Raw genomic sequence first — 19,516 nt, 5'->3', positions numbered from 1 at the left:
TATATATATATAAGTTTAGAAAGGTCTGCGTCTCAGGAATGTCTTGGATCTCAGAATATATATAATTAAAAATAATAGTTCTCAAAATCAAAGATTATATTACATTATTATTTGTTAGAACCAAACAGGTTGGAAAGATTATGTCTCTGCTGCATAATTATTAATTTATTCCTAGACATTAAACTAAAATATATTGACTAACCAATTTACATGCCGCATCTAATCTCCTGCGACACGATAAAATTGCTGAACTCGAAGCCCATAAGTACTGGTGCCTAAAGTTGCTTTTTTCTCACCATGTTATGCATAACTAATTCTTTGGCCTGATTTAAGTAGGATTATAACCGCTATCTTCAAACCTGGTCCACTGAAAGCATAATGGTGTAATGGCTCTATTTACTGAACCCTTTATTTTGATGAGTGTGTATATGTAATATTTTGTGTGTTCACATTCCTCGGTTATCGAGATGCAAAATGTAAATAATGACGATTTTTTCTGACGAACGCCAAAAATTGTAAAGAGGATTCGGAAAACATGTACATTTTCCCAGATATACACGTAACAGGCACCAGAAATCAGAAAATGAACTTTTAATAGGTCGATTTATGAACTGCGAAATTAACAGTACATCGGAAATTAGATAGTAGCGAATGAAAAAAATTGTGATCGCATTAGATATCAAAACTTCCGATAACTAATGATCGGGTAAAACTGTCTCATGACACAAAATAATAAAAAAAATCTATAATTGTCTAATAAGATTTTTATATACGATTAAGTCGCTGGCAGGTGTAGTGACTGGCTCGTTGGGTTAGGTAACAACATGAATTTTCTCGAATAATCTCGAAAAAAAGAGTGGGCAATGAAGAGACACGGCTTGGTCGAAATTGTCTTGAGGAATCTCGTAAAACAGACGAAGAACGTAAAGACACACGAGAAGTTGTGGACATTAAAGGTAACTGAACGATAAAGAGAAAAATAAACTATAGGGCAAAGGAAAATAAATATGCATTGCTTATCCACAAAATAGCAACAGACGGTTTTATTCAAAACAAAATATTGAAGGAGTTAGTCGATAAATTATTAAACCAGCAAGGCGCTGTATTATTTTCATGATGGATTGGGGGGATGTATGAAAATAAGAAAATAAAATGCACAGAAAAACTTACACGAACGAATATGAGTTGAAATGTGTCTTGAAACACAATTCAGCGATACATTATTTTTCTTTTTACTAAAATAAAAATATCCCGTTTCAGTTTGGTTCATTTACAGACTCAATTCCAATAAACACTGAAGACTATTCACACTCTTGTTTAGTATTAGAATTATTTAACTTGATTCATGGATTATTTTTACATTTAAAACTATATTCTTGCACAAGCAAGAAGAATCACTTCAACACTTTTTCAGTGAATTTTCTGAAAATGCAAAAAATCATACATTGCCCCTTTTTAAGCAAGTATTTTTTTTCTAATAATTAAAACATCGTATTTACATATTTTGTAAAACATCATTCGATATATTAACTTAGCGAACGTACAACTATGATCAGTAATTTTGCTGTAGATCTATCAGGACTAAACATATATATGCATACACTAAGTTGTTGTTGCTGAGCTCCTCGATATGTTTTCTTTATGTAACACTAATTATAGTAACTTACTCAGGAAACAAAGAATACAAACTGGTCTGTAGTGAGATGCAGCAGACTAATCCTCAGCACTTGTAAAACTTTTAAAACTTTCTCGTTTAGGCGTTTATAAACAACGTGAGAGTTACAGCTGCGACCTCTCCTAGAATATTGTTATGATCAGTTGCTTTACCTGAAATTAGATTCCTGAGTAGTGTGACAATATCACTAAATTAATACGGGGATGTCAGTCAAATTATTTTTAAGACTAGGAGGAGAAATTAAAAACCTTTGATCTTGATCGCATAGGTGTACGTTCACTGCACGATTCTTTGCAAAATGTTTGTCATTGTAATATACTGATAAAATCACTTAGCGAATGTGCAATTATTGTCAGTATGTCAGTCGAGGATCTATCAAGACGAAGTATATATTGCTAAACATTAAGCTGGGTGTTGTTTGTCTTTGTAATATGCTTATAACATCAGCTCAAGTTACTTGATAATGGTCGCGATATAGGCATGCCTCTATTCAGTACATTGTTGGTTATTCGCAACCAACCCTTTGTTCTACAACTTTGGGCATGCTCAACTAATTTTCTCGAGTTTTTTATAAGTCCATTGTTATTCTTGATGATTTTTATAACGAAGACCTTATTCTACAATATTTATTACTTTTAAGACAATTTGAGTAGTGTCGTTTTGTTTGTAATGACACCAGAAGATTCAGGTCTGTACCAACGCTGGCTCTTCGATTTCCGTTGGGATTTTTTTTAGGATATGCTGTTCTTTATACCAATAGTAATCTAATCAATATAGTCGGATTCAATATCGGCGCATTTATTTTAAAGATACTTTGTTGGGTTTGTTCCTATATGAACGTACGTAAACCGTCCGAGTCTGCCATTGAATATCGGCACACTATTCTATAAAGAAGAATTCTTGTGCTTTTGTGATATTTTGTTCTTTATCTCTTTTGAGACAACTGAGTGAACAAATGATTTTAGCGGAGACAACATCGAGGATAAGCACATATTAGAGCATGCTGTTTGAAAGAGATAAAAAATACGCCCAAAATTGTCCATCAGCATAAGGTAAGCGAGTACCTAGATCACGTTGACACCCCGGTTCTGGCCAGATCACCGAAGTTAAGCAACGTTGAACCTGGTCAGTACGAGATGGGTGACCATTTGGGAAGGCTAGGCGCTGCATGTACTTTCTAAGAAGGTTGGGGGTTGGCCATAACCCTCAACCCGTAAAAAGAACTCAGCCTCTACAGAAGTTAAAGATAGTCCATACCCTTCCATGGGCTCAACGGTTATAGATGGATAAGGTAAGCGATGAGTGCATTACCAATCATATTTAGGTAAAATGAAAGAAGGGCAATCATTATAAATGCACATACGGACATACACAAACACCCCCACCCACACATAAATATATGCATCTCTCTTTATCTCTCTCTATCTCTCTCTCTCTCTCTATATATATATATATATATATATATATATATATATTTATAGTATGCTAACCGATGTTTCCCGGTCGTAAAATACGCTGAAATATTATATTTTATTTTGTACAGATTTCGTATTTATAAATATAGAACACATTTTAATGGGTTGTTTTAATATATAATTTTGTCCATCCGATGTTTTCATGGTGGAGAGTATATTTTAATTCATGCAGATTTAATATATATATTTTTATAGAGTGACTACACTATTTATTATCATATCGTACTCAATAAAAAAAATGTGATTTGGAAGTGATCAAAGTATTACTTGCGTGCTGTCAGACAGGAACAACAACCAACCATCTAGCGCTCCAACGTTATTTCTTACCGTCTAAGATCTAAGATCCAAGATCGTACGCCTAAACAACACTTACAATCGACTTACGCCTACCAAGTTCTCATATTATCAATTGTGAATCCTAACATCTATTTAAAATCATCGAAAATCAAATTGAATATTTATTACCAGATCCTAATATCCTATAATATCAGTTATAAGTCTAATAATTAAGAATGAACAAAGTTCTTTCGTATAGAGTGTTCGTCACACACACAAAAATATGGTCAGTTTAAATATACATATATATATGTATACGTATATATATATATATATATTTATATATATATGTATATATGTGTGCGTGTGTGTGTCTGTACAAAGCGGGGGACGGACTGAAAGAGATATACAGAGAGTAAACGATAAATAGTTAGAGAGAGACAGTGAGAGAGGCATTAAGAGAGATTAGTACACCACGGGGTACATTGAGTAATGTATTAATAATTATATTTTTCAGATTATTTTTTCCAAACTAAAATATTTCGATTATGTTTATGTTATTTACATGATATTTATTGTACCTATGCAGCATAATTTATGTTCACTTTTTATGATCATTATTGAACATTTTATCATAAATGAACCCGTGTCTTTTCGCCTTTAGAATAAGAAAGGTCACTCAGTATCTGATTATATTTACCTACAGAAGTATAATGTCTTTAGTACAGAATCTACATACAGAAAAACATATGAACTGAACGCGTTTACGCCTTATTTTTTGTTGTTCTTAATTATGTGTTATAGAATATATATATATATATATATATATATATATATATATATATATATTAGTGTATTTCTGTTCTTGTGTTTTCATGTAAAACAAGTTAGACAAGTATGCATACATGAATGTTTTTGGATGAGTTGCACAAATCACTGTGTTATAAACTGTTTAATTTGCAAGTTCAAGAATGAGATTGGGTTACTAAACATCATAATACAATCACACTTCTCTTATTAGAGAATGTTCTTTTTCATTTCACATAGTGTATGTTTTATGCTAAGTTCATTCAATTTATTGTATATTTCATCTCAATAAAATTCGATATATATTTATAATATTAAGTTTTTTTTACACATCCACTAACAATTCTATCTACTCTACGATTGATCGAGAACGATTAATGATCTATTTGGTTATGTACTACGTAGCAATGTATGACCTACACATCGTTTGCAAATAAATAGATAACTTTTCTCCGTAAATTTTTTGATTACATTTAAACAGTTTAAAAAATATCAGCAAAATGAAAAATATATACATAATGTAAGTTATAATTATATGATCGGAATTTGATTTTGGTCAACTAATTAAATAGATATATAAAACACATTATTACATTCTCATAACAAAAAAGAATTTTGCCGCAGTATGTCAAACATATGACTGAAAAATCAAATGAAAACGTCACAATCAAAGCTACACATTGTTAATATCCTCGTCGAGGTAATGCTTTGTGGGTAACTATGCTAGGCTTACCTCTGTGTCAGGCGTGGTATTACTAGTCACTGTTATTCTAGACATGTTACAATATCTTATTCATCGCCTTTGTTGTCACAGGTGTTTACGCAATGTTTAATCCGCATGACGGTCATAGCGACTGTTTGCAAGAGTCATATAACTACATCTCTAACTTTTCTTAAACTGCAATAGCAATCGTCTCCATATCTTCTTTTACGTAAGGCTAAGTTAGGGACCATGCATATCAAAAAAAGGTAGATAAAACAATGTATGACGATGAGAAATGACAAATGTCGTTACGATTTTCGAATTAGGGAAAACGGTTTTTAAATAAATGTAAACTGGACCCGCTAATCCTTTATAATATCGATGTTTCTATTCCTTACAGTAATATGTTCCTTAATCTAAGTTAAAACTTAATAATTAATTCATTATCTACTTTCTTTCTTTCTGACAATTCTAATCAATAAAATCTTGATGAAACTTAGCGAATTTCTCTTTGCGTATTTTATTGATGGCAGGTTTTATTCGCCATAGTAAACCGTTCAATTCTTAATCGGTTTACAAAAAAGCTGTTGATTAATCAGCGACGAAGAAAGGCGATAAATAAGGGCATGAAAAAAGACCTGCAGATATAAATATCCAGTATATATGCAGAAATCGTTCTATTTTCTCAATGAGGAAATCACTTTTGAAAACAAAACAATATATTATACTGTTCAATATGAAAATATAAACACATACTGAACTGTTTAGTACTCGAATAAAGCTTCCTGATGTTGAAGTGTTATGTTTGAAAACGTAGCAATTTAGTCTTCCGCAACGTGACACTATATTCTGCACTATCTCTTATGGAACATGCGATTATGATGATGACCACTAGCGTGTTGCACTATTCATCATGGTATTTTAATATATAAATACAATGAGCGAGTTTCTATCATTCAATCGGGTAATAATGCATTTCACTTTACGTAAATGTGATCAATTTTATGGATACATAAGACAAATGTAATGCATGATTTCGAGTACATATCTAACAGAGGGTATGTGCAAGTCAAACACGTGCGAGTGGTTTTCTATGGCTAGGTCTGTACACTAGTGACACGTATATACATTAACTGGTGAAAGTGACGTAACTATAATTATACCGTCATTCGAAATAAATTGAAAGAAGAGATTTTAGTGTAAAAGCTAGATTTCTGAAAAGTGGACTCAGATTCTGAAGCTTTCCATTAATCGATGTCGTGTTTCGTGTTGGTTAGAATCTCCGTTTTCCTAATATTTGTTGTGCAGAATTGAGTTTCAGGCCAGGAGACCACATAGCAAATACACATGCATGCATACCCCACAAGGGATGGTACACCTTCTTCCACCATCACATCATGTTCTGATTTCTTCTGGGGGTTTGTAACAAGAGCACCTATAAATTAAGCACGTACTTCACAAGTTTTCTCTCGGTTACTCTAGCCAAATGGAATCGAACACTCTGATTGTAATACATGAACACCGAAAGAAAAACATACGCACAAATAAATCAATCGCATTTTCTCCGAATTTCCTTTCTCAGATAATTAATTCTAGTTGGTTGCCAAAATGTGTTTCTTTTTTTATGCTGATATCAACTCAGCTTTCTCTTATCGATGACATGAGAATAGTTTGTGTGTGTGTGTTTATAGGTAGTGTCACTACCGCTGAATAAGTTATATTCTTAGGAGTAAAGAAATACTGTAGAAACCGTGCAATGAATGACATTCAAAAAAAGTATTACTCTAACTAAGGAAAAGAACTCCAAACTATATCTTACGAGGAAAACAATAAAAATCTCACCTACCTTGCTAATATACAAATAATATATGAATGTGTTAGGGCAAAGTTTTACTATTGAATAAGATTGATAATTTGCTGTGGAAAATACTATTAAAAGAAGAGATTCGATGCAAACAATATTTAGGTTAAGAAATGGGCATGCATTTTCGAGAGTTTACTTGAATGAGATATTAATGTAAAATAAGGATTTATATATCGTCGGAATTTCCCGATAAGTTTATGAAAAATGCGAAAACTTCCGAAACATATAGCCATCGTCATTTCAGCAAAATCTTTTTTTTGGAACAAACTGTTCATTTTTGATCATTTTTATATTAAACTTTATATTTGAATTTAGGTTTACAAGTAATATTCATTTTATATTTATAGTGACAAGAGTATAATATTGCTGTGTGCATTCAATAAATTGTATTTTATTTGATAGAAGAGGAACACGATATACTAGACTCCCCAAAAATCACGAAATATTGTTCACAACTTACGAGGTTTAACGTAAACTTCCCGAGGATTTCCAAGGATTAAACGATGCTCATCATAAATGAGTAACGGAGATTATTCTACTTTTGTAGCGAAACAGACATTATTTTATGCCGTATATTAAAGTTTCTTTGAACTGGAAGGACATCGAAAGTTTTTTTTATAGTAATGATTGCTAGACAAGTGCTAGCTGTTACTTGTTTTCATAGTGAAACCATGGATTGTCACTCCGAAGTGAATCTAACATAAAAGTGAAGATACGGTCATTAACCCAACAAACAGTAGAAAAAAACTGAGTAACGCACAAACTAGTCCAGGTATAATAAACTGACTCATCTTAGTGGTGCTGACTGCATCGGGAGATGCACTGTGTAACACTATATTCTGAGACAGAGTAACACCATCTTTACTCTGTTTTCATACAATCACACACACCGCACACACACACACACACACATATATATATATATATATATATATATATATATATAATTATATATATATATAAATACATATATATTAACATATATATGTATATATATAAATAACTATATATTAATATAAATATGCATATATATGTATATATATGTATATATATATGTATATATATATATATATATATATATATATATATATATATATATATATATATATATATATATAATCTTCAGAAGTCTGGAAACATAAATTCCATAAGGGTACTATACATCGTTTGATTTTTATCTTTTCCGCCAAACATATTATGTAGGACATTCGTCTATGAGAACATTTCTAGTTCCACCCAAGTATAATTTTCTGATTGAACATATTTTAAATTCACTAGAACATAATAAATTGTTATTTTTTTTTAAATGAACAGATGTATTTACTTATACGCGTACGGAAGTTATACCATTTTAAATAATTTGAAAAATATGTTATCTCTTGATCAAGGATGATGCAATTCAAGAAGGCGTATGTAAAAATATAAAAATGTTCTTTTGCGATGGTGATAGAAAAAAAGACATGTTTTACATTTAGAATTTGATCCATCAAAACAGTGTACAACTATAAGCTATGGTTTGCTTTCGCGCTAGATGTCCAGATAATGAGACTATCTTAAACTTTCTACAACGTTTTCAATATAAACTGTCGTATCTGAATATATTTGAAATGTAAATTAATAAGATTATTGGGTTAATATATTCAATATGATCAACGTAGGCTGCGGTTACGCATGATGGTAATAGCAGAAAAGATCAACAATATACAACAAATGAAAGAGAATTCAACGGTTCCGCCAGTGCGTGTATACCACCTAGCAACTTTTCAAAATGTGTTACATTGTATTATAATCATTTCCCGCATTTAACTGAGAAAACACACCATTTCTACTCCATCAGGTTAGGTTTATATGTAATTAGTTCATTTGAAAAAAAAAAAAAGAAACAAAAAAAAAAAGATTTTGCTACAAAATAGGTTACATTTTAGTAGCATTAGTTGATTTTTGTCCATACATATAATCCTAAATATTTTTTTAAAGAAAACACGTTTCTCCGACATATATCTACCACTGGATAAAAATACCGATTGTTGTAAACGGAATTATGGGCATTGATAAAGGAAAACCCGCGTAAATTTCAGCTTGTTATAAAGTTTTACCATTTCTCTTTATTGTTTAACAATTGCTTAAAATATATTTCACATATTTGTCTTTCCTTTTTATTACATGTGAGGTAGCACATGGTTATACGTTACACTTTTTAAACATTGCATTTCGGTCGAGTGTGACCTCAACTTACAGATAAACTCATAAAACTAATCAAAAACAAACTTAGATCGGTCGAGATGGTGCACTAGAAACATTATTTAAAGGGCAGGTTTATTTCAATGAAATCTGTTCTGGATTTGTGCTATACATCCACTTTGCAAGGCTGGTACACAGGCCTTTCTGGTACATATACATACGATGTACAGAATAAGATATACATTGCTTTCTACATTGCCTTATTGCACATCTATTGTTGATTTTAAAATTATGTTTTATATATTAGCTTGAATTAATCTTCAAATGCAAAAAGTACAAATACCATGGTGCAAGTGTAATGTAACAATTAATAATAAATTACGCTTCGACCCTGTCTAAGCAAGACTTTGCTACTGATTATGTACGCCGGACCGGTGACAGAACACTTTAAATGTACTTCGTATGTAAGGCTTTTTAAAAGTATTTACTCCTGTTGAACCGACCTCTTTCTTTTTTCATCCCATGTTTTCGATAATTAAATTTAGCACTTATCAGAGGCATTCCTATGAAAGAAAATAACGAAATAAGAAGGCGTTCAGACACATGGAATATTTTTGTGTAAGATGAAAAACTATCAGCTCAGGTTTTTGGAGTCAATGAGAAAGGAACTAACATACACAGACACAAGAATAACCTTTACAAAGATGTTTTTCACTACACACCTTGTATACTGCTACTGTCATAGGGACCGGATAGATAATGATATTATCCTTGTTGATTTACTAGAAGTAAAGTATATTGTGTGATTTGGATTATTCGGAATATGTTTCCCAGTTAATTGTAATTTTCATCTTTATTCATGCGCATCTTGTTTCATTTTAGTGTCTTTCTGTCTTACCCGGTAACCTGCGCGATATTTTAAAGTTGATTTTACGTGACTCGTATGTTTGATATTTTGTTAATAAAAAGATAGTCGAAGTCTGAAATAATGAACAATTGCATTTTTAGTACTGCCTCTAATGGGGGTTACACATTTACACCTCGTTCAAGTTGTCGGTTGAAATGAATTTTGCTTAGTAATATACGCGTTACGCCAGGTATTCATAAAGGATACTTTTTTAGAATTATTTTAATTCAAAACTTATTTCATTCTTTAAATATCAGTATATATTTTTCTGTAGATATTGTGATCTTCTGAACATTGCCATTCTAACAACGAGAAAAGCGAAAACTTGATGATAATAATGGTTGCAATAAAATTGGAGTTTCAGTGTCAGATTCCTTTTTAATTATTTATTTTATTTCAGCGACCAAATCTTCGAGGTTAGTATTTATTAGGATTATTTTATTAAAATACTACAAGCTTTAAAACTTCTGAGTTAACAGACGAATAAAATGGAGCTAATTATAAGAAATGAAACAAAGAAATATACAATAAAACGCGATCTTTGTTTTCTATAAACTTATTCAGAGCCAGGAAATCAATGGATTTTCTCGGTGTATAATGTTGTTTGCTTGCATTTAAGGTCCGAGGAATTGTGGACGATGGAACTTTTCCAGGTCCGGGTTTACCAGTTCGTCGTCTTGACCAAATTAGAAAAACTGGAACGCTGACAAAACGTTAGATAACTTGGCACTTCTGTTCTTCACTGTTCGACAAGTTTCCTTCTTGACAGATCTGAAATTTCGAAAATGACTTAAGCCGATTTCGTATTGTCAACTGATGGAAGTGAAAGATAAGACTCATTGATCAAAATCCTATTAACAAATATTTCTTGTCTAATCCGAAACCATCGTCGTGTTAGTATATTATTAAATATTAAGACTAAAATAAATATGAAACACAATTACGTTTATTTGAAAAAAATACTTCTGAGCAAATAAATATCTTAATACTATTAGCGGCATTACTGTAAAAATAATTCGGCCACTATAATATGACTATTATTATTACTACTAAAACTTGTACTATCTTACTATTACTAATAAAATAATAATACTGATAAAATGTCTCAATAAAAGCTAGCTGAAAAATTCGACATTTCTAGAGATATCTATATATCCGTAGAAATATGAGTGTTTTTTTCGCTATTTCCTTTATATTAAAAACCTTTTTTTTTTCTTTTTAAACTTATTTAAACGAATGTTTTCATATATCCAGTCATGGATATGCGAGCGACTACAAGAAAGTAAACTCATTTTCAAACAATCATTATTCTTTACTCTTAAATTGTTAATGCTTTATATTACATTGTTGAAATATTTAACTGTTCCTCTGATTTCTATTCATGCCTAATTCTCAGTTCGCAGGATTGCGAAGAATGTAAGATGATAACGTACACTTGTCAGTTTGTGCGAAGTGTTTTTTCCTATCTCATTATAAATATTTAATCTAAAGAGTTAAACTTTAATATGTGATGTATTTCTGTTTCTTGACACTAGTATCATGTATTCAATAATCATCAAGAGATAATTATATCTGTCATGACTAAAAAAGCTTTGCAATGATAAAACTATAATATGCGTATTCTATGACCGGGCAACGCCAACTAAGGACTGGGTGTAATGTCACATGGAACAAAACAAATAAGGACGGAATGAACATTCAACTCGGCATTAATGTAATGTGAATAACATGTATGTAATCGTGGTTTCTCCAAGACAACGTATTGCTTCATATTTCCAAAGTATTTTATCAGACACGTGTTTTAAAAGTATATGTCTTATAAAAATGCTTGTTAAAATTTTCTCTTCACACAGCCGTAACCAACGCTTTCTTCTTCTCGACATAACACGTCCTTCTTGTTCGATACGCAAATTCCTTTCCTCTACAAGATAGTGCATACTTTCTCTCTTTCTTTGATACGCAAGCTCGTGCACACTTTCTAATTTGCATACGTGTTATATGTTTGCTGCTAATACTTTCTCACATATTTTATAGACGTTATATTAAAAGCATTGTAGTTACCCCTACCTGACATAATAAAAGAAACGAAGTAAAAAAATCTTAAAGTAAACAAAATAAAACATGAATACATAAATACAAAGAAAAATGACTTTAATATATAGTCTGTTTTATATTTTTATTAAATAAATAATTTTGGGCCAAACTTCCTTTCTTTATTTTTTTCTTTATTTCATTTGTAAATAAAATTAATTTCATTTTTTTCTAAATATTTAAAAGAACAAGGGTAATACGTTCAAGGGAAATGGCGTAGATAACTGTATTAATCGCAGGAATGATCTTTTTTAAAATTTTATCAGAAAAGTCAAATAAGCTATGTTGGAAGTGCTTCAGTTTGGCTGTGTAAGAATAAAGTTTTAAATGGTAAAATATTTTAGAAAATCAGTTGAATTAATGTGAGATTAAATTAGAGTTTGAAAGGTTTTGATGTTTATTGGTACCGACTCTGTTATACGCTATACTGAAACAGTGATTTTCATTAAGTAATGAAATGAATTTATTGGTTCTTGACAATCCTTACAACGTATATCCTGTTAATTGTGTTTCAAGATACAATTATGCGTATATTGTTTGTATGAGAATTTTGTTCGCATTGTTGATTTATAATTTCTTACATCAACACTCGATTCTCTCTTACCATTCTATCAATCATGAATTATATATCACATTGCTCGTTTGATAGATTTTTATGCTAACATCCTAAATATTAATGTTTTGGTTGAAACATTTATTTAACAAGTTATCGGATCTTATTTTCTAATTCTATCACTCGTTTGTCTTTTTATTGATCAGTTATTTTAACGAGGTTATTTGAAATGACACTAGTTACTCATAGTCTTTGTTTAGTGCTCTGCACCTGTTTGACCAAAATAATCAAATGGAATTGCGGCCTATGTGTGGCTTTAAATTATCAGTTACTTTTGAATAAATGGCTCGGGATAATTACGGTTGATACTTGACTTTAAACAAAACATATGCATTATCCGTGCCCGGCGACTTTATCAGATCTCAACCTCGTATGCAACCATTATCGCGTTTTACCATTTTTGGTCACAATACAGTTTTACCTGAGGTCTTATGATTAGTTGTTCTGCTCTGATGGAGGAGTGAATGAATAAAAAGTGCTCGCATCCACTTAATTTGTTTCTTCGTATACCAACGCATCAGAACTTCAGTCACGTTCTTCTGATGGCTAGGTTACGTTCCATATCTGGGAAATTATCCGTTAGCCGAATTCTCTCGAACATTTTCGGACTGTCTTCATAATAATAGTAGTTATTTACATTGCCCATCACTATAACTGAGGAGTGTGAGCACTGCCACTGCACTGTAGGCACATACATTTTCCATAGTAGAAATACAAGCTTTTTGGGACTTTATGCGTTTTTCGACAGATTATTGACTTGCTGCCATACAGTCTTGCTTGAAATGTAGATAAAAATAAAACCGACATAAAATAATTATATTTCTGTGTCCATTATTTATCTGAATATAAATAGCAAAATACAGACAAACACACTACTAGGACATATCAGAAAAAAGTGCAAGTAAAACAGCAAATGATACAAAATTATCCATAAGTCGCTCCTCAGAGCCCGTGTTTAGCATAAGTATATATTTTTCTTTTTCCGTTTCTTATTTAAAAAGCAAATTTTAAGAATGTACTGTTTTCATATTTAATAATATTTTTTTACAAAATAGTACATTTTAAAAAGAATGAGCTTAAGGCTTAACTGCTAAATTTCAGAGAAATACACTCCATTTTAAAAATATTTTTCGTATTTATGATTTATTATTTTGATACTACTGTTTTCCTTCCCACGTAATAATTATTAAAACATTTATTCCAGACTTGCAAACCTTCCGCACGTTTTTTTTCAAATGTTTAAATTTTTCCCCTCAAAAAAAGAAATCTGAACATATTACACATACAGTTCAAGCACAAAGTTATAAAACATTTTTAAATCGAATATTTTTTCAGAATGTTTTCTTAAACAAATATATTTGCTACGTAAAAAGTAGTATGGAACAATGTACCTCCTCATAATGCATAACCTACCTGTTAGGCTGGAACATTCGTCTTTAATATTTGAATAACATTGACAGAAAACAATGGTCCCAACTAAAGATCCTACACAAAAATATTATGACCTCGAAAAGAATCATAAAGTGAGCAGTCAATAGCCGAAAGAGCAACAATCAACGAACTGATTTCTTTATAATACCTTTTTTTACAGTTGTCCACTAACGTCTACTTGTGCCTTGTTTACATCTGCTTTTTTGGGATGTAACGTTTATTTATTTTTAGTGTTTTCTGTTATTTTTTCCATACTTTGTTTAAAACATTTATTCCCGGTATCAACATAAATATTTTTAACGCAGGATCAAAAAATTAAAACATGTAAAGAAGAAAAATGGACGCGTGGCTTTTTAAAGTAAAATGAAATGCTTTTATTCATGATTTCTCCAATACGATGCTTTTTCATTATATTTCGAAATGCTTTTTTAACATGCTTTTAAAATCGTTATCATCTAGCTGCTCTATGCTACGGCCGGATAAAAAGCGTTTTCGCCCTTCCGTAATATGCCTCGCAACTTGGCGTATTTTTCTATCGTTTTTTTTTTGTGTGAAACAAGCTCCCGCACAGTTTCTTATTTGTGTACGTGTTTTAACGGATTCTCTTACAAATATTTTCTCACACGCGTTTATACACGATCTATTACAAAGAGAGTTGAAATTTGTAAATCTATTTAGAAAGATTCAAAACAGAAGGCGATATCTCTATATGGAGATGAAAAGTTTAATGTGTATTGTAAACTTGTATACATTAAGTGAATGACCTTAGTTTTTTTTATAAACTGTTGTTTTATTTCAGATATCTTTTTGATTGCCATCAGTATTTGACAGTTGCTATATGTTTCTAGCAAAATTATCATAAAATCAACGGACGCCATAAGTGCAGTGTAATGGAGAATATAATAAATTATGCACTATTTTTTATGCCACGTGAAGATTTCTTCCGGTACATCGCGGGGAATTGCCATGCAAAGCAACACTCCATCGATTTAGTTGAAAATTTTGAGATTTCACAGATTACGATGATAAAATATGAAGCGATCGTTGACCTTTATCAAGTCATTAAAACCGTTAGTTTATCTAATTTATAAAGGTTTATATATCTCTCTCTCCGTCCGTCTGCGTATCTGTATATTTTCACACACTATCACGTCTTAAACTAGAAGCGCGCTAGGAACCTCAAATAATTGGATTTTTATAGACCGTATATGTATGGGTGTTAAGCCAGTTCAATAATTAAGGGCGGACAAATATGGACCAAAATTGAAAAAGGTTCGTTATACATTTTGTAGATTCATCTTTGTTTCTTTTAATATTTAATTTTGATTTACGTCAGTAGTCTTGCAGGTTGGTACTGTGGTAAAAGTACCCGCTTTAAATGCGGCAGTTTGGCTTTCAGTTTCGATGTAAGCTGGTGATACTCCAAACTCTTTTTTACTTTTGAAATCACGACTATAACAATAAATCCGAAATCTAGACAAATACAAATATATTTAAATGGAGATATGCGTGTCTCTTTTACAGCTTATATAAAAGTATATTTTTGAAGTACATGCACACCCATACACAAACACACACACATACACACATATATATATATATATATATATATATATATATATATATATATATATATATATATACCAAGTTAAAGGTATTTAAGAGCGAACGCTCATGAACTAAAGTGAGGCTATTTTGAGTATTAAATAATAAGAGCAAACTATCTTCGCCACAGACACATATAATTGTTTATGAATATCTTTAGATAGAGACGTCAGCAGAGAATGAACCATCATCCAAACTATACCATCTTAGTTATAAACTGGCTACAAATGCGACCATTTTTCACAAAATCTGAATGACTTTTAGTAAAGATTTTTTAGAATATTTTTACATAATATTTATTCGAAACAACATTGATAAACACCATAACCAAGTGCGTGCGTGTTGGTTTCGTATTTTCATTGGTTTTGTAATGTGCAGCTTCATGTACACACATACAAACACACACTCACGGTATATATCTATAATATAAAGCTGAATGTCTGTGCGTGTGTGCGTCTGACTGGTAACGAATAGACGCCTACATGGTTGACTATTTAAAAAAAAAAACTGATTACATATAATGATAGAAGATGTATCGAGACACAGGAATGGGTATGTTTGATCCTGCAGAAAGGTGATACATTAACATTGTGGGGTCTGCATTCGCGCCTGGTCCACAAAGTATGGAAATAAAAAAAATAAAAAATAAAAAAACGTTTACAAGTGTTTTTGATATAGATGTAGATAATAATACTTTGATAAGTATGTTTTTACTTAAATAGGGACGATATAATAAAATTGTGGAGGCTGCATTCGCGCCTGACCTCCATAGAATGGAAAAAGGCACACACTTTAATAAAGACGTTTCCTATCTATCTGCGTAAGTATACTTTGATGATTATGTTTCAGTTTGAAGAAATATGGTATAATAAAATTATGGGGTTCACGCCTGGCCTCCATAGAATGGAAATATGCCACAAAGTTTACCAAGTTGTTTTAACAGAGATCCACAGAATATTGTGATAAGTGTTTCAGTGTGAACAGGTATGGTATAAAAAAATATGGGGTTTATCTATTTTATTTTTACTTTCATCATATTTTACTTTGGTTTTGATACCCCCGAATTCGAAGCTATCGCTTTACATCCCTTCCTTTTCATAACCTACCATACTTTAATAAATCCGAATCCATTTTCTGTAGGTTGTTTTTAACCCAGTCAACGATGGGTAGTTTTGCTAGTACATATATATATATATATATATATATATATATATATATATATATATATATATATATATATATATATATATATTATGCATACTTATATATAGATAGATTGATTTATTGATAGATCGATATAGATATATGTATTATTTTTAAATAATCTTAAACCAATTGTACACTTTGCATATGATTTAAAGCATATGAGGGCAGAGCATTGTCTTAATAAAGCATAATTATAAGTTACTACAAGGGTTTAAGAATACATTTCATCCGTGTTAATACGCATTGTTTTCATTTTTTTTAAATATTAGTAATAATTAATTAAATAGATATAAAAATTACAAAATATTATGCATAAATAAGTATGCTCAGAGGTTGAAATTAAAATAACATCTTAATGTTTAAAAAATAGACGCATTGGAATGTTAATTAATATATGTTTTATTAAATTTTCACCGCAAACAAGACACATTGACACTGTGTAGTAGGGGCTACTATCAGGACCTAAGTTTCACGGGTGATATGTGGGTACTTAAGCAGCAATATGTCTGTTCATATTACACTTGAACTCCAGCCTTACACTTCAATTGATTAAGCATAAACCTGGAAGAACATTCCAAGGTCTAGCAGTTCTGCGGAAAGAAGCTATTAGGTTAGAAGTCTTTCTTACAACAAGGGATCTCTACTCTGTAGGGACGGGACTTCGCTGCTTGTCGGCTTTGTTGGGGTATTTTCCTCGAAAGGGTACAAAGTTTGTAGTTTGTCAGAACATCCATGATAAAATATACTTGTAAAACAGTCAGAGAGATGCAGTATTTCGTCGATAGGACATGCGCTGAAGCTGAAGTGTGCAAATACAATAGAATAATAGCAGATAACCAAGCCCAAATGTAACAACACTACAACAAACATGGGTGAATGGTGGCTTTGTAGAGGTACAGGATACTTTTAAGCGTAAGAAACTTTCTAGTACGGTAAAGAGAGCCCACCTTCTGCGCAGAAGTCTTGGCAATGATATCGATGTATCTCTTCCAACTTATGTTGCTATTTGTTCGGTAAATAATTTACAACTATCAGTAAACATCCAGGAAACAGAAATAATGTATGCAATGTGTAAAAACCTTTTAGATATCTATCTCTTCTAAAGCATTAATTTTTTTATATGTCCAAAACTTAAAGACTACTACTTTTTTAGTAGTGAACAAATATATCACTTCAGTAAATACGTACGCCAGAAAAAAAAAACACTGTGGATTTATACGATTTAAATCAAAACACCGGAATTCCATCGATTATTGAAAGTGGGTTTTATTTTTTGAGATTGCTCTAAGCTACGACTGACAAGATCTTAAGTGATTTACTTAAGAGGTCGACAGTGACTGATAGGTCTAATGTGTGACCGGTGATCAGTAACCCTTTACAGTACAGATGTGTAAATAATCGAACTTGTAAATAATCTAGAAGGGTAAACAAGATGATGGGGGTTTAAGTATACGGGAAGAAACAAAGACACCCACCACAATATATTTATCACACATTATATAGGTAGATGTAAATAGTATATATTTACCAAAAAAAGTACAAACTTGAACCATATTAGAACTATAAAAAAAACGCGAAAGAAAACTAAGTAATAATAACAACTCGAAATAGAATAAGTAGAATAATTAAAATTGATCACATGAAATATTGAACACTAATTAATTAATTAATAATTTTGCATGTTTGAAGTATCTTATGTTTTCCATGTTATAACACAGCGCTTTCATTGTTTAACACGTTGATTACATGATTTAATTAAGTATTTTCACATTGTATCAACTTTTATATTATATTGAAAATAATAGTATAAGAAATTAGTGGATTAAATATCAAACTACATCTAACTAGACATTTAAATGAGCCTTATAACATTTCAAGGGAATAGAAAACATGTTTATAAAAATATTTATAATAATAATGTATATATATATATGTATATATATACATATATATATATATATATATATATATATATATATATATATATATAGTGCGTATTTTAAAAGAAGTTGATAGATAAAAATATATATATATAATTTTAATATATAAAAACATAACTTGTTTATAATTTAGATTTTTCACATACGAGTGAATTTACAAAGTAATTAAAGGTATGGTCGCTCGAAAAATCTGAATATAATATTTGTACATATGGTAGACCTTGCACAGTAATTGGTGATTTAAATTGTCAATTATATAAGTTATACTGACACAATTTTACGAAGATTAATCTTTAAGGTTATTCTAAAAGATATATATATATATATATATATATATATATATATATATATATATTCAGTAATGTGATTGATAATTTTAAATTCAAATTAGAATTAAATTAAAAATCCCTTTCACAATATATATCAAAAAACCTTCCCAATACTTTGCTGATGAGGAAACTTTGTTTGTTAAAAATACTATATGTAAAAATTATAGTCCGTGGCTTAATGTCTACCACAATAAAAACATTGTTTTCCGAAACAATCGTACAAGCTATTGATTTTTGTTGTTGTTCTTTCTTGTGAAACGGATTTTTTAATTTAATTATAATTTGAATTTTAAATTATCAATCACATTACTGAATATTATATTAGCTGTAGGATATTTACCTATCGAGCATATTATATATCTAAATTAAAACGAGCACTTTTTCTTTCCCTGTATTTTAATTAAATTAGTAAT

This window comes from Euprymna scolopes, chromosome 4 (genome assembly GCF_053919585.1).
Source record: "Euprymna scolopes isolate OS-2025 chromosome 4, ASM5391958v1, whole genome shotgun sequence".
NCBI lineage: Eukaryota > Metazoa > Mollusca > Cephalopoda > Sepiida > Sepiolidae > Euprymna > Euprymna scolopes.
The sequence above is the reverse complement of the archived record's forward strand: the minus strand, read 5'-3'. Positions refer to the sequence as shown.